This window comes from Parus major, chromosome 2 (genome assembly GCF_001522545.3).
Source record: "Parus major isolate Abel chromosome 2, Parus_major1.1, whole genome shotgun sequence".
NCBI classification, from domain to species: domain Eukaryota; kingdom Metazoa; phylum Chordata; class Aves; order Passeriformes; family Paridae; genus Parus; species Parus major.
In genome coordinates, this window is record NC_031769.1 from 147,178,257 (window position 1) to 147,193,940 (window position 15,684).

Sequence of the window (15,684 nt, forward strand, 5' to 3'; positions counted from 1 at the left end):
ACAGGGTGTTGTGCTGAACAACATCCTGAAGATCTGGGAAGGCACAGGGCACACCTCTTTTCTTGTCTGCATCAAGTAATTTTCTCAGTGTGTCTTCTTACATCTCAGCAAGGTATTGTTGCCAGTTTTAGTGGCCATGATACACCCATAGCTTTATTTCACAAGAATGAAGATTTGTTGACATTGTTATAAGCAAACTGCATCACCAACTCCTGCACCTGGTTGCAATGAACTGAACTTCCAGGATCTCCAGAGCACCACTGACTCTTCCAACTGCCTATGTCTCTCACTGGGGAACACAGTGAGACTCAGTGGCTGAAACTAAATCTCTTAAGGCAGTCCCAGTGACCTCTGGCCATAGAATGTTGGGAATGATGGGTATGAAGGGAATGATTTGTAAGTGTTCTAGTTCTTCACCTGTAGTAACCACGTGTCATATGTGAATACAGTCTCTCTGCACAGTGAAGTCTTGTGCAGTGCGTGGAGGGGCTTGCATAGAATCATAGAATAATTTGGGTCAGAAGGGACTTCTAAAGGTCATTATTTAATGTAGGCTGGATCTGAGCTTTACAGCTCAATAGCAGGTTCTTATTTTTATTCCTATAGCCTTAGTAGTCTATAAATACCATGCCTATTTATTTTGACCATTTGGGCTTTAAAAGCCTGTTGGAAACATTCCTTGCCAATTTGCTGTGGAAATAGGAAGAAGGAAGGGAAGCTGATGGTAAGTGCTCATATATGCCTGTTGTCTGCATAAATGTTATGTGAAGTATGAGCTAAAACTCAAATGCAAATCCATGGTGCTTGATCCGGTGCCAAAGGAAAGCTTGAGTTCAATTGCTTCAAGGCATGTCTGTGTAGACAGAGGCAATTTGAGGTTAACTGAGATGAAGCCACTGCTAATTTCACATATTGGTTATAACCCTGGGCAGACTTGAACCTTGTCCCAGAACCAGAATGTCAGCTGAAACACTGTGGCTGCCTGTACTGCAGAAGAAGGGTGAAGTCTTGGAGCAGTTTGTCTCAGCTGGGGGTGATTTTGGAGAAGTTTGTGTCTGGAGTGCACAAAGGCTTCCTTCAAATGATACATTTCCTTGGTTTGAGGAAGACTAAGCTTTTATGAAGATACAGATCAGTTTGGACATTCATGAGAATGCAATTTCTAATCTGTAGAGAATATGATGTACAAGCAGAGGCATATTTTAAACTTTTAAAAATCCAGTACTTCATCTCATCTCACTGTGAGTTTTCCTCTGCATGCTTAATAGCCCTCATGAAGACACCCATCATGTTCTCTATCTTGGTAGGATCTACATACAACACATGCTGGAAGCTGGCAAATGTTGTCCCAGTTTTCAAGAAGAGCAAGAGGAATGACCCTAATAACAAACTCAGGAGGAGCTGTTGATTCCCTCAAAACCAGAGAGATTTTGATGAAATAGAGGGCTGGAAAAACACCAATCATATGAAGTTCAACAACAGCAAGTGATGGGTTCTGCACATGGGATGGGAGAACCCTGGATGTATGGACAGCCTGGGACCAGTGCTCCAGAAAGGGACCTATGGGTCCTGATTGATGGAAAGTTGAATGTGAGTCAGCAGTGCCCTGGCAGCCCTAGGAAGGTCATCCCTGTCCTGGGGCCATCAGGTACAGCATCACCAACCGGGCAAGGGAGGGGATTGTTCTACTCTGCTCAGTACTGGGGCAGCCTCACCTTGAATAATGTGTGCACTTGTTTTTTAGGCACCACAATTCAAGAAGGATATTAAGCTGTTAGAGAGCATTCAAAGGATGGTGAAGCATCTGTAGGGGAAGTATTAACTAGGACTAGTTGAAGTCACTTGGCTTATTCAGCTTGGAGAAGAGGAGACTGAGGATAGTCCTCATCACAAACTACAGCTTTCTCAAAAGGGGAAATGGAGGTACAGCACCAGTGTATTTCTTCTGGCGACCAGTTACAGCATTCAAGGGAATTACATGAGGCCAACTCAGGATATTCTATGATTCTGTGAATCTAAGCTTTGCTGGCTCCTGTACTCTCAGAAAGGAAGATTATTTGGGATGCAGCAGGGCTTCTTCATGAAAGTCACTAATGCCTTTTCTTCTTCCTTGTCTCTGGCTGGGACCACCCTCTACTGGTGAGTGTGACTCGGGTGTTGTGTCCTCAGGGAGGGAAGGAGGAGCCCTTCCCACCATATTTCCCTACGTGCAAAGGATGGACTCAGAGTTTTGGGTGAGTCTGACCAGAGCACTCTATCTATTGCTCTCTAAGCTGTTAGCACTCTCCTCTTCCCTTCAACAACCATGGCTTCTGACTTGACAGCAGCCCCCTAGTTTCAGAGGGACACCTGCTCTACCCAACACCCCTGCTCCATTCATTCTGCTCCTGCTGGCTTGTGCCAGCTCCTCTCCCTGGATGGCTGTAGCTGTATTTGCCCTGCTCTCCATGTCTCTCTGCCTTCCCACACTACAGCTTTGGTATCAACTCAGATCTAAAGGGTTGGGTTCAGCTCACCAGATGGATGTGAGTGGTAAGAGGATTAGGTGGGTCCTGTGTGAGCAAATGCAGGGGCGAATAAATACAGTCAACATGTATGTTGAAATTGTCTCAGCTAGGATGTAGATAGCACCCTAAAAATACTAGCCAGGTTTCCAGAGCTTCCACTTCCAGAACCAGGCTAAACTAAAGCACAGGGAAAGAAGCTTGTGATGTGTGCCAAGGCAGTAGCACAGAGCAGTTAGGTGTGAGGTCATCTCTGGAGAGACATCTTTGCATTTTAAATTGACTGCCCAGGGGGTGAATTGAAAGAGCATGCATTAAACCAGGACAAAGTGAATGAAACTGTTTAGAAATAAAGTTACTTTAGCTCTCACAGTGCAGACACAGAAACTTAATGTGTATAGATTCACTGTCAGTATACTGAGAAAGCCATAATATCTACCAGGGTAGGTTAATGTTTTAGGGTAGAGGGTATAGAAGACCTCAGAGCTCTATGGACAACAGTGCCAGAGTGGTAAAGATTAAATTTCTCCACATGGATATTTAGCCAGATCTACCCTCTCACTGAACTTCCTCCATGGTTTCTACATTTCATCTGCAAGGCTGGGGACCCCTCTGCCTCTGAAATAACAGCCTATGTTGACCCATGGGACACAACTCAGCAGAAAAAAGGGGAAGGGGCAGGTTTTGGAGTTGCCTGGCTGCTGCACACAAGTCTGACTGATGCATTGCCATATTCTTCTGCATTGACTCGTTACTCTGAAACAGATCAAATCCCCAGCCAGGTGAGCTACCCCCCATCCTTAGGCTGGGTTGTAAAAGAGGTTGCTTATGTCAGATGGGTGCTGTTTTGGATTTGTGTGAATCGCTGTGTCACCATTTCACTGTGGATCTGTGTGGAAACAACTCTGCAGCTGCCTCTCCTCCTGTTTTACTTGGAGCGAAGCAGCTGAATGTTGTCCTGAGCCGTTTTCAGTGTTCTTCCTTTGTGGCACTTTGCCTGAGAACGAGATGAGTCACAGGCAGGTTACATGCCCTGTCCTCGTGAGTGTGATTTAGAGGGAAAGGCTCCGGGATTACTGGTGATTGTCTCCCTGAGCACCCCACCAATTTATGCATTTCACAGGGCTGGAGGCTGATGTGGCCTCCTGGTCCTTTGGGTCCTGCTTAAAGGGGGATGAGCTCTTCTGTTCTGCTCTGCCAGCTGGGAGAAAAAACTGTTAGGTCTGCCTGACCTGTCAAATTGTAAGGGGTTCAAATGGATTAGGAAAGGAACGTCAAAAAATGTTCCCAGCATATGGATGTCTCATGGCTTTGCAGCAAGGCTGTGTGTCACGGACAGAGCTATGTGCAATGAGGGACAGAAGTGGGATAAGGGAGATGTTGTCTCCCTTGATGAATTTTGAACCATAGACGCTTCCACTCTTAAGGAAAAACAAGGAGGAATTAAGCACCGAGGGTTACAAGCAGGTCCACAGAGTGCAGGACAGTCTCAGGAAATTCAGACTATGCTTGGATAAGGGAAAACAAGATGTATTTTTTTGTACCAGAATCTGAATCACTTAGTCAACCAAAGCTGAAAGATGCTGTTTGTAAGAAAAGCAAAAGAAGTCATGATGAAAAAGAAGTATCTATATTAAGTATTCTGTGGTAAAAGAGGTATTTATGTTAAAAGGTAGAAACAGTAGAGGATCAAGTGGGAATAAATTGGACATGGACATCTTCAGCTTGGGAAGGAGAATAGTGTTTCTAAGCTTCTGAGACTTTTAGGAGACCTTTCCAAAGAAAGGTATCAAGCCTCTTTCAGTGTGCAAGAGGCAAAGTTGAGGAAAGGACTGCACAGGGTCTGCCAGAGTGAGGGTGTAGAATTTATCTATATTCTGAGGAAGGCGTTGGAAGGAGATAATCATTGCTATTCTCAGTTTGTTATGTGCCATTTTGACTGGGTTGAATTATTTCCATGTTTCAGGGTTTCTGCCAGGGTGAATGTAGAACTTTGCTTCAGGTTCAGTTTGTTCCTGGGATTTTTTTCTCTCCTTTACTAGTTAGCATTGGATGGACCCACGTCAAAGTTAGCTTGAGGCAAAGTTGAGCACTTGTGCTTTTAGAAGAAGAAAGAAATGTTTTGAATGTCCAGCTCATTCTCACACCCAGAAATGGTCCCAGAGTCAGACCTAACGTCAGATAGGAACTGGGCTGGGTCCTTCCTTCTCTGTAATGCAGAGGGTGGGTGACATCATTTGACATGGATCCATGACCTTGGCAACATACTTGCTGTCTCTTGCCTTTTTTGCAATGGCACATTGTGCTTGGAGGCTTTTAAGTTCTTTACATTTCAAGTATTTTTTTGACTGTGAACTGCTGGGGATGCCCATGAAGGTCTGTACTTGAGCGAGACCCTGAACAGAGCTTTTTGGGAGCTTTTTCAGATATGCAGTTACTGCCTGGGGACTGCACAAGGTGACCATGGTGATCTGTTTTGGAGCTCTGTCCTCTAAGGCAAGTGGTTTCCAGGATTGGTGTGTGGTGACTTATTTCCATCAGAACCTTTTCCTTCCGTAGTGACTTGGTAACCCAAAGGAAATTTCTGATGCAGGCATTGCCTAACTGGGAGCACTTTGTGTTTGAGAATGGAAATGATAAGTCATAGCATTTTCCCCCCCTCTGATTTGCTAGCAACTCAAGAAGATGACAGATGAAACAGTTTCAGACAGGAAACTGTCAGAGTCTAGTGCAGTGTGTAATTGTATTTGAGATGAAAAAATATTCCCATACATACTCCAGTGATGTGACTGACCCAGAGGTTTTCTCAGTCATGGATCCAGCAGCACATCCATGCTGGATAACCACAGTTCTCTTGGAGGCCTGGGCTTGAACCAGTTGTCCCTGGAGTGGACGTGTTCCAGGCCATGACAGCAGTTCTAGCTGGGTGTTTCTGGGACACTGAACACAGCTCAGCAAAGAAGTCAAGACATAGATAGTGACCTCCTCAGGTGGCTACAGGATGAAAGGGGTCATTTAGACCAACCCAGGGCTTCAGCAAATACAGAGGAAAGATTTGTAGTGGGAAAGGTTATCCCAGGGCTATCCTGTGGCATTTACACAAGCATTTACCAAGACAAGAATGGAGGAACTCTTCTTGTAAAGTCACCCATACAGGAGAAGGGTCTGTAGCTGCCTGACATCCCTTCCAGTGCTTGGCCACAGGAGATACCCCTGCAAAGCATCATCCAAAGCCAACTCCCAGCTGTGGCCATGACCAAAGACAATTCCTAGCCCTGACTATGTCCCATGCCTGACTGCTGCTGGTTTTGGGAACACATAGGCTGTTCTACACCCAGAGCAGCTGAGTGATAGGGCCACAACTCAGCTGTGTTACATATGGGGGTGGGCAAAGAAAGGAGAATGTCCTCTTTCTTGTTTCATGGAAGCAGGGTTGCCCAGAGCATCTATGGGCTCCCTCTGTTGCTGAGCCTGTGCTTCTTACTATGGCCATGGTAACAGTGGTTTTTGCCTTGGCCAGAGCTGTCAATACCTGGTCTGGGTCCTGCTTCTGACCTCAGGCAGGTGGAGGAATGTCCAGAGAGCTCCAACACCCTGTGTCTGGTCATCGAGGGGACAGAGTTGGGGCCTTACCTCTGGTGGGGAGAGGTCTGAGCACTCCAGCGAGGGATGGAGCAGGGGTCCTGCCCCTGAGGGGATGTGATCTGAGGTCCACCACAGGGCAGGGTGCTCCTGTTTCTTAGGGGACACAGTCTGAGTACTCCACTGAGGGCCTGTGGGTTCTGGTTTTGGGGGGTCAAGGTCTGAGCTCCACCACAGAGGTCCTACCTAATGTGTGTCTTGAGCCCCGCTGCAGAGCAGAGGTATCCTGTCTCTGAGGGCACATGATCTGAGCCCCCCCAGCCAAGGGACAGAGTGAGTGTTCTGCCTCAGAGGACTAGTCTGAGCCCCTACAGTGAAGGAAAGTACTGCCACTAAAGAGATGGGGGTCCAATCACTGAGGGGACGAGGTCTGATCCTCACCGCTGAGGGAATGAGGAGGATACGGTCACTGAGAGAACGTTGTGCCCCACACCAAGGGACCGGGGGTCCTGTTACAGAGGGGACAGGATAGAGGAGATCCTGTCTCTCGAGGACGAGGTCTGGGCGCGCCCTAGAGGGTCCCGTCCCTGAGGGGCCGCTGCTCTCCCGCCTCGGCCTCTCCCTCAGCGCCATCTCGCGGGGGCCGCCGGGCCCGTCCCGCTTCGCTCTCCTCCGCCCGGCCAGGCCCCGGGTGCAGCTGGGAGCCAGCGCCGAGCTCCGGCTGGGGCTGAGCGGAGGAGAACGAGGAGCGAGGACGGCCCAGCCCGTGTGTGGGACCTGTCAGACTGCGGAGGGACCCCAGGGGGGACATGCCCTGCAGCTGCCCCCGTCCCTTACAAAGCTGAGTATCAACCCCCTCCCACTGCTGTGCCCGAAAGATATTTGTTTGTCCAACACCACGCTGCCCCAAGCCCTGTCCAGCTTGGCCTGGAACACTTTCTCGGATGGGGCAGCCACAGATTCTCTGGGCAATCTATTCCAGGCCCGCCCCCTCTCTGTCTTCACCTAAATGCAGTTCTGGTGACCATTTCCAGCCATGTCAGAGGTCCCGAAGCAGAGACTGCTCTGGGATAGTGGTGACTGACCCTCGAGTATTTGGGGACAGCTCTGAGGGGGATAAGCTCTGAGGGGGACAAGAAATCACAGAATCATAGAATCATTTATGTGGAAAAAGACCTTTAAGATCATTAAGTTCAACCATTAACCCAGCACTACCAAGTCCCCCATTAAACCATGTCCTTAAGTGCCACATTTACATGTCTTTTAAATGCTTCCAAGTTTGTGAATCCTTCACTTCCCTGGGCAGTTTGTTCCAATGCTTGACCATCCTTTACATGAAGACATTTTTCCTAGTATCCAACCCAAACCTATTCTAGCACAACTTGAGCCCATTTCTTCTTGTTCAGTCTCTTGTTACTTGGGAGAAGATATTGACCTTTACCTGGCTACAACTTTCTGTCGGAGTTGTAGAGAGTGATAAAGTCCCCTCTGAACATCCTTTTCTCCAGGCTGAGCCCCCTGGCTCCCTCAGCCACTCCTCCAGGGACTTGTGCTCCAGCCCCTGCCTCAGCTCCATTGCCCTTCTCTGGACTTGCTCCAGCACCTCAATGTCTTTCACATCATGAGGCACCCAAAACCAAGCAGAGAATTTGAGGTACAGTCTCCCCAGTACTTACTGTCCAGTAGCTGTGGGTTACACAGTGTTTATTGTCTATGAACAAACAATGCTGTCTGTTGCCAACAGTGAGCTGGAGACCCTACCAGGGATTTCTGTGGGGTCCAGAATACCAAGGTGTGCTTGAGGAAACACCCAGGGGTCCTTGAGCTCTTGTAGTGAGGGAAACTGAACCCAAACTGCGTTAGTTAACAGAGTGATCAATATTCTGAGGTTGAAGGAGATCCTTAAATGAACTGTAAAGATGCATCACTGCAGCAGGAATACAACATGGAAGCCATTAAATACAGGATTTTGGCAGCTGACCTGAAGGAAAGATCCATGATCTAAAGAAATAGCTTGAGTTTTTCCCATCCTCACAGCAAAATAGGATTTTGACCATAATTTTCTGGACCACTGGGAGCTCCGTGGGGATTCCAGGCTGCATTCAGCAGAGGGCAGTGGTTGGTTTGGTCACAACTTGGCTGGCAGCATCAGACCTCTTAAAGCACTGCCATGCTATTTGTGGAAATAATTCTGCTGCAGAATATCCAAAAAAACTGTAGAAAAGAATGGTGCAAGCAGATCCTCCCTGCCTTGCATCGGTGTAATGCAGAGGTAATGGTGCGTCACTGAAGTCTCTTGGGGAAATTCATCAAACTTCCCTCTTCCTATCTTGTATGAGTTTACAAATCTAAAAGAGGGTTTTGAAGGAAATAGATTATGATTCCTTGACCTTGTTTAAATCTTTATATTTTGTTTTTTGGGAAGTTTGGCATTTTGTTATCTACAAGTACTTAATTAAAATAAATAAAAAGAAAGCTTAAACTTGCTGTATGTGTTTATAAAATTTCCCTAAACAGTAATTGTAACCACCAATGTTCATATGAGTGAAGGATACAATGCAGTGCCTTGTCATTGGGGCATCCTGTTCCCATGGGAAGGGAAGAGATGCGGGAAAAAGAAAATATTCCTTCAACACAGGGATACCAGCCACCTGGACCAAGCAATGTGTCCTAAGTAGTCCTGGGAAAGTTACTTAAACACAGCAAAATTGGTGTAGAGGTGCTCTGAGCTGCTCCAGAAAGCCAGGGGAGGGGAGGCTGAGGGACATCTGTGATGGTCTCCCTGTGGAAGCTGGCATAGCAGATGCTGCTGCAGGAGGGAAGCCAGGGGTGGGGATTCATGGCTGGTTGCTGTGTACAGGGCTAGGAGCAGCTGACATGATATTGAACTTACTGCTGCAGAGCATCCTTGGAGTTGCTGGAGTAGCCCAGTTTTAGGATCCCACCTCTGTACAGGAAGAGTAGGGTTCCAGTTGACTGGATGCACTTGTGTGAATGAGGATGAGTGAGAGGAGGGGATGACTGTAACACGGGTATAAGTGCAGAGCACAGCTTGTGAGGAATCTGAGAATGGGAGCACTGGAAGTGAAGTTCAAAAAAAAAAAAGCAAGCACTTAGCCATGAGTTGCTTGCCCACCTGGAGCCCTTTATCCCTCTGTATGCCTGCCATAGTCCTGTGCCCCTCCCCACACAGGTGTATGGGGGTTTTAAAAGTGAAACCTAGGTCAAAATCCTGTTCAGGAAAAATTAACTTTACATGTTAATCAAAATCAATGTATTCTATAGGTTCCAGCTGAAAAGCATTGAAAGATGAAAGGACCTGGGCCAAATGGAACATGAGTTCTGGTGCAATACCCAGGACAGCTGTAATACTAGTTCTGGTCCTGCTGCAGGTGAAAGGGATGAGACTTCACAGCATGAAGCCCAAGTCTAAAAAGAACCAATGGAATATTTACACCTGTGTCCCAGCAGCTTTATCTTTTCTCCAGTTGCCGAGGAAAGGCCTCAGGCAGGCTGTTTCCTGTGATTTTATGCACTTTGAGCTGGACAAAGAGGATCCCCTGGAGAGCTATTAGAACATACTTCATCTGTGAAAGATTTTTGCTGATGGCAGGGAAAAAAATGTACCTTGCCATGTACGGGAAAGAAATTTTGTCCTTGAGGGGAACTGGAGGGAGAATGAAGGGCTCTCCTTCCCCACTGAGGTCGCATTAAGACTCTCCTTCCCCACTGAGGTCGCATTAAGACTCTCCTTCCCACACAAAAGATATCTTGTGGTTTTGACCTGCTCGTATCATCTGCTGGTGCCCTTGCTGCTGTCTGTTCTTACACCACAGACACTCCTGGCAAGGGGGAAACTCCCCAGACCCCTTTAGGACACCTTTGGCTGTGGTGTAGAGAGACCCCTGACATCTTTCACTAGAATCTGAATGCAAAGACTTTGCCTTAATTTCCTTCTCGCTTTCACCCCACACTTCAACATACCTATGTCCTGCCTCTCATCTCCTTGGTCTCTTCAGGGTTTGTGCCTTCATGGTGAGTGTCTGTGAATCCTCTCCCCAGTCACATTGAATAATTTCTTTCTCTCACTACATGCACACGTACATTGTTGCACAAACTTGTTCCTTTTGGATTTACTGTGAATTTGTTTTCCTGCTTTTTTAGGTGTTTGTGTCCTCAGGTGTTCAGGCTGGTGCTGGGGTCCTCAGGCAGGGCATTTTGCAAAGTCCCCAACTGCATCATGCCACTGGAACTACAAGTGAGAAGGACTTCCAGGAATAGCCCAAACAGACAGTAGACACTCCTTTGAAATCTTCCCTGGCTGCTAGTGGGTGCTGGATTGCGGTCTGGGTGATGTCTTATCTGCACCACATAGCAGGAATTTGAAGCTATATTAAACAACCCACAGGCCCCTGCTGCCTGCCACAGAAGAAAGGACCTCTCTGCAACTGCCTCTGCCAGCTCCTTTCCCTGTTTGTCCATCACACAGTTACTACTGCAAACACACATATTTGCCACCCATACCTGCACAGCTGTGTTCTGTGCAGGTGTCCTACCCTCCTCTGTGCATCCCTGTTTTGGGATTCTGCTGCTCCCTTGCTCAGCATTGCTGACAAATAACCCTGCAGGATACTCATGGCAGAACCAATTGATTTTTCTTGCCTCTCAGCATCTTGCAGCACAAACAGCTGCGCTATTGTTCATGAAAGTTAAGTTACAAATGGCACATCCATGTCCAGTGTACTGGCAGCTGCTGCTGATGGCATTAGACAAGGCAGCTGTAGAGACAGCATAGAGAGAGCACCCTCCTGCCCACTTCTCCAGTCTCTCTGGGCTTGGGAGGGCTTTCACACGTGGCTGCCAAGTGCAGAGTATATGGGCTTTGCTGGGTAGGTCTGTCAAAGGAAGCCAAAAATGTTAACGATGCTCATTGATGCTGGCAGATCTGGAGCTTGGGGTGGTGGGTATGGAAGCACTGTGCTCCTGCGTCCTGGAACATTAGCTGTGTTCCTCAGTCCATTTATATGACCCCACTTCTGCTCCAGTACAAAGAAGAGGTTTAACCTAGTTTAAATCAACTGGTGGACGAACTCCCCTCTGTTCCCCATTCCCATCTTTCTCTCATGCCTCGACCTGGAAAAGGCAGCTGAAACATCTGAAGAAGCTCAACAAATAACCACCAGAAAGCCTGACCCTGGAAACACGCCTCATAGGAAGAGACAGAGTAATTTAATTTTTTTTGGAATGCAGGAATAGAGAGTTGTTTACAAATACCTTTGCTGGGGAAAAAAAAAAAAAAAAAGTCTGGCATCTCAGGGTGTAGTTATCTGTTAGACAAAGAGAAAATGTGGCTTTGGAATGTAACATTGCAAAGACAAAGAAGGAGATGTATCTTCTCTAAACCTCAGAGAAATTAGAGCAGAACGGCAGGCTTTCTGAAAAAGGGGCTCCAGTTTAAATGGGTTGATGCTGGGATGACTGGGAGAGGCTTTCTCACCTCCATAAGGCAACCAGTAACCTTAGAAAGAAGTCCTGCTGGCTTCCAAGTCCTTTCCGCCTTGAGAAACAGCAAGGTCATGCCTGTTTTCATATTCCATTGGTTAATACACCCTACAGTGACTTAGTGAAACCTCTGCAGGTCAGGTATAGTATTAGCACTGGCAGAACTGTTAGGATTATATGGATAAACCATCAAATCGTTTGCTTTAATTATGACAATACAAATCTGTTTGCTTTATGCAGTGTTTGTCCTAAGATGAATCATGGTTACCAAAATTATTATACTGTGTATAATAGCAGGCCAAGAGGTTATAAGAGGAAGGGTTTCCGGATTGGGTAGGAGGCACAAAGTAAAGCTACCAAATAAACAAGCCATAACTTCTGTCAAGAACCTATCAACAGATTCCCACCACATGCTCTGCAAATGGGCAGCTGTGCAGAGAAGTCCGTCTGAACCGGCGTCTTGAGCGCACCGTGTTTTCCAAGCAATGCGGGCAGGGCGGCATTTCCAGCTCTAAATACAATCAATCAAGAGAGGCCTTCCCTGGGAAGACAGGATTTGGGCAGTCTCCAAGCTATCCAAAACATCAAGGGGCTGGATACTGGGCTTTGGTCTAAGCTCCTGTCTAATGAACTTCAGGAATGAATTTATAAGGATCCTTCTCTGGAGAGATGCTGACTGTGGGATCAAAGGACGGATGAGCCAACGGCTGGGCTCTGGCCCAAGACTTTCATGCCATGCCCTGCTCCCATATGGACTTCCCCATGGCAAGTCTCTTGGGGGAATATACTTAACTGATCTGCAGCAATTTCCACTTTTCTCCATCTGTAGAGACAAACAAGCACTTCTAGGCCTGTTTTAGAGTCCTCTTTTGGAGGAGATAGAAGTAAAACTGCTCTAAACAAAAACCTTCTATTTTGAGGTCTAAACAAAAACTGCTATTTTGCTCCTGGGTACTTGAACCACATAGAAGGAAATTTGCTTTAAGGTCAAGTCAGGAAGGTCTTATTAAGGTCTAGTGAGGGATCAAAGAGAAGCCAAGGGGTCTCCTGCAAGGCCTTCAAGACATCCCAAGAATGCATCTTTTGGGGCTGGAGTTCAGACTAGTCCTTGCTTTCTTGGCTTTTCCTACTGAGAAAATCACAGGTGATGTGCTTGGACGAGATATATTTGGATCAGAGTTCTTGGCACATGGTGTGTTACTCTTGGGGATGTGCAGGGATGGCCCTGTGCAGGGCCAGGAGCTAGGTTCAGTGATTCTAGTGGGTCAGTTCCAACTCAGGGTATTTTATGATTCCTTTATTCTACTTATTTTCTCATTCGGATGGCAGAAGCTCCTCTCTGTGAGCTTTCCCTGAGATTGCTGTGGAGTAAACAAGGACTTTCTTCTCCATGTAAGCTTGGCTTTATTTCATCTGACAGGCTCTTTCTTGTTGCATAGCAGCTGGAAAGAGGAACCTCAGTCCTGATCTGGGCTGTTAGCTCTGCATATAGCCATGAAGAAAAAGCAAAATCCCTTGTGTTAGAATTCAGACCCATACCTCCATACCTAAATTAATCTGATCTCTGATACTATTGGCAAGAATCATGAAGAAGAATAGTTTCATGAATGAAGACCTTGATATCCTGCCAGCATTGGCTGCTTATAAGAATGCTTAGAGAAACTCACATCTCTGCCAGGGAAGTTTGGGTGCTTTTTGACTCATTTGGAGAAGAAGGAATCTGAAAGATGGGAAGTGTGTGAGTCATCATCCCATGACATATTTGAAAGATGTGTAGATGTGACACATAGGGACATAGTGGTGGCTTTGACATAGCCAGGGGAAGGGTTGGACTTGATGACTTTATAGGTCCTTTCCAATCAAATGATCCTGTGGTTCTGCAGTTGCAGTGGATATTCTCCTTGGCATTCCCAATAGGCTCCAATTGCCGAAGAGGGCCCAACACAAAGCACTGAAATATTACAGTGAAGTGATCAATTATTTCTTGTGCTAGGGGACATGCTGCAATCCTAGTTTGCCCTGCCTGGGATGCCCTGCAGAGCATGGGACATGTGCTGTGGTGTGACATCAATGTCATGATGTGACATTTCAGGAGGCAACATCAGCATAAGCCTCACCCAGCACTTCCCATGACAATCCTGCTCATCATGTAGCCAGCATTTACAATGGATGCTGATATAAGTCCATGAACACCCACACCATACCAGATCCCCTCCTGTATCCCCAGCACCCTCTTCCCAAGGGTGTAGGGATAAAGACCCTCTTCCTCTTTCTCAGAACACTGGAGACCTTCCTGTCTTCTACTGCAGGACCACAAAAGTTCAGATGAATGTGGGGAGATCACCCTTGTCCCTTTCTTGGGCCTCACCATGGGAATGCCATAAAGTGCTCTGTTTTAAAGCTTTTTCTTCCTAAAATGGGAGTCTTCCAGCTCTGATCCAAGCACTGGCACCCTCCCCAGAGCTCCTGTTCTGGGACTAATTGTGTGCAGAAGGGGAAAAGCAAGCCATCTCTCACTTGTTTTCCTATGTCATCTCTTGTGGGATGTCCCTGTGTTCCCTGTCTGTTTTCCCTTGTCCTACCTTCCTCGTTCTTGTTCTTACTAGTGCTGCCCTTCATGGAACTCAACTTGTTGTTTAACTTGTTGGGTCCCTCTCCTTCCCTTCCTCCTTTATTACTTTGTGGCTTGGGCTCCTCTGCAATGTCTTCCTCATCTTCCTCTGTTTCAGAATAGCTGTGAAGCTCAGATCTGTCTTGTCACAAATCCTTGCCCAGAGCCACTCCTGCTCTTACACTTGGAAGACAGGTACAGAAGAGGCAGAGTGACCTCTGCTCATATTCCTAACATGGCAATTCCACTTTCCTCAGCCTTTCTGCCCACAGAGCCCACACCTGCTAGCAATGCTTACTAATGTTGATTAGCCTGACTAATGAGACTCTTGTGCACACATCTTAGAGAGACCAAACCCCAGTGGGACAAGGAAGGAAGAAATTGCCCTTTCACGTGGCTGTGTTGTTTCCTCTTGGCAGTTACCAAGAGGTTGTGGAGGGAGGGCAGTGCTTGCTCAGAGCCCAGGAGGAAGCTAGGCTGGCAGATAAACCCACTTGGGGGGTCAGGGTCTCACTTTGTGGTGAAGAATTCAAGATCTTCAGCTTTGCTGGGCCCTGATATGTTTGCAGTGTGACTGAGGGTTGGCTATTGTGCAGCTTTGCCTTACTACAGGTTTCTGGGCTGTAGCAGCAAAATCCTTGCAAAGACAGAAGCTATTTGAACTGTGGGCTGTGCTGACACAATGCAGGTGAGACACACAGTAAGGAAAGAAAAACGCTGTTTCTGGATATCCATGCCTTGGCATGTCAACAGACTGCAGATATCTGTGTGTTGTGACTAAGGTTTATGGTTATCAGAGATTTTGTGTCCCAGGAATGACCGAGATCCCATGAAATACATGAGAGATTTTTCACCATCTTTCTTTGCTGGCCTCTGGGCAACTGGTAGAAGAGGATATTTCTAATTCTCTTTATAGGATTTTAGATGCACAAGAGAAGCACAGCACATCAAAGAGGAATGAATGCTGTAATTCCCTGAAATGTCAGGGCTTTTTACAGAGCTCTTTATTGCTGTTAAGCTCTTTAGGGAATGCATTCTGTCTACCACAGAGTCAGTGGTGGTAGTATGACATGCAATGCCCATCCATCCCAATTACTATTTCAGCCTCTAGGGAATGATCCAGATCCTCAAAGACTGCTAAGTACTGGATTTAATTCAAAATCATCAGGAATTCGGCATCTAAATCTTTAAATACTCTGCATAAAGGACTGCCCTGCAAAAGCTGACTTGTGTATGCTTTACCTTGGCAGTCTCTGCATGTATTTAGTGATGCATGGAATCACTCACATTGTCCTTGGAAGTGTCCCTATCTTGTCGTGTGTGGCTGTTCTCATTAGAGAAAGGGCAGGTTGGAGTAGGAACAGGACAATTCCAATCCCTGATCAGTAAGAGGCAATCCAAGGAGACACCCTGAGCTGAGGGATGGTGTAGATCAGGGGGTGAGAGACCTTGCCCCAGTCTCCAGAAACACTGAGGGATGCTTCA

At 46.8% G+C, this 15,684-nt stretch overlaps 1 long non-coding RNA gene across 3 annotated transcripts in view; it reads left to right on the forward strand.

The window, feature by feature from the left end:
• The first annotated feature begins 467 nt into the window (after positions 1-467).
• Positions 468-15,684, forward strand: part of LOC107200338 — an 86,533-nt gene continuing 71,316 nt past the window's right edge. For all 3 annotated transcript variants that reach the window (XR_004496268.1, XR_001519596.3, XR_004496269.1), the window contains exons 1-3: positions 468-724; positions 1,308-1,648; positions 1,745-2,234. This is a non-coding gene — a long non-coding RNA (uncharacterized LOC107200338). The remainder of the gene's footprint in view (positions 725-1,307; positions 1,649-1,744; positions 2,235-15,684) is intronic.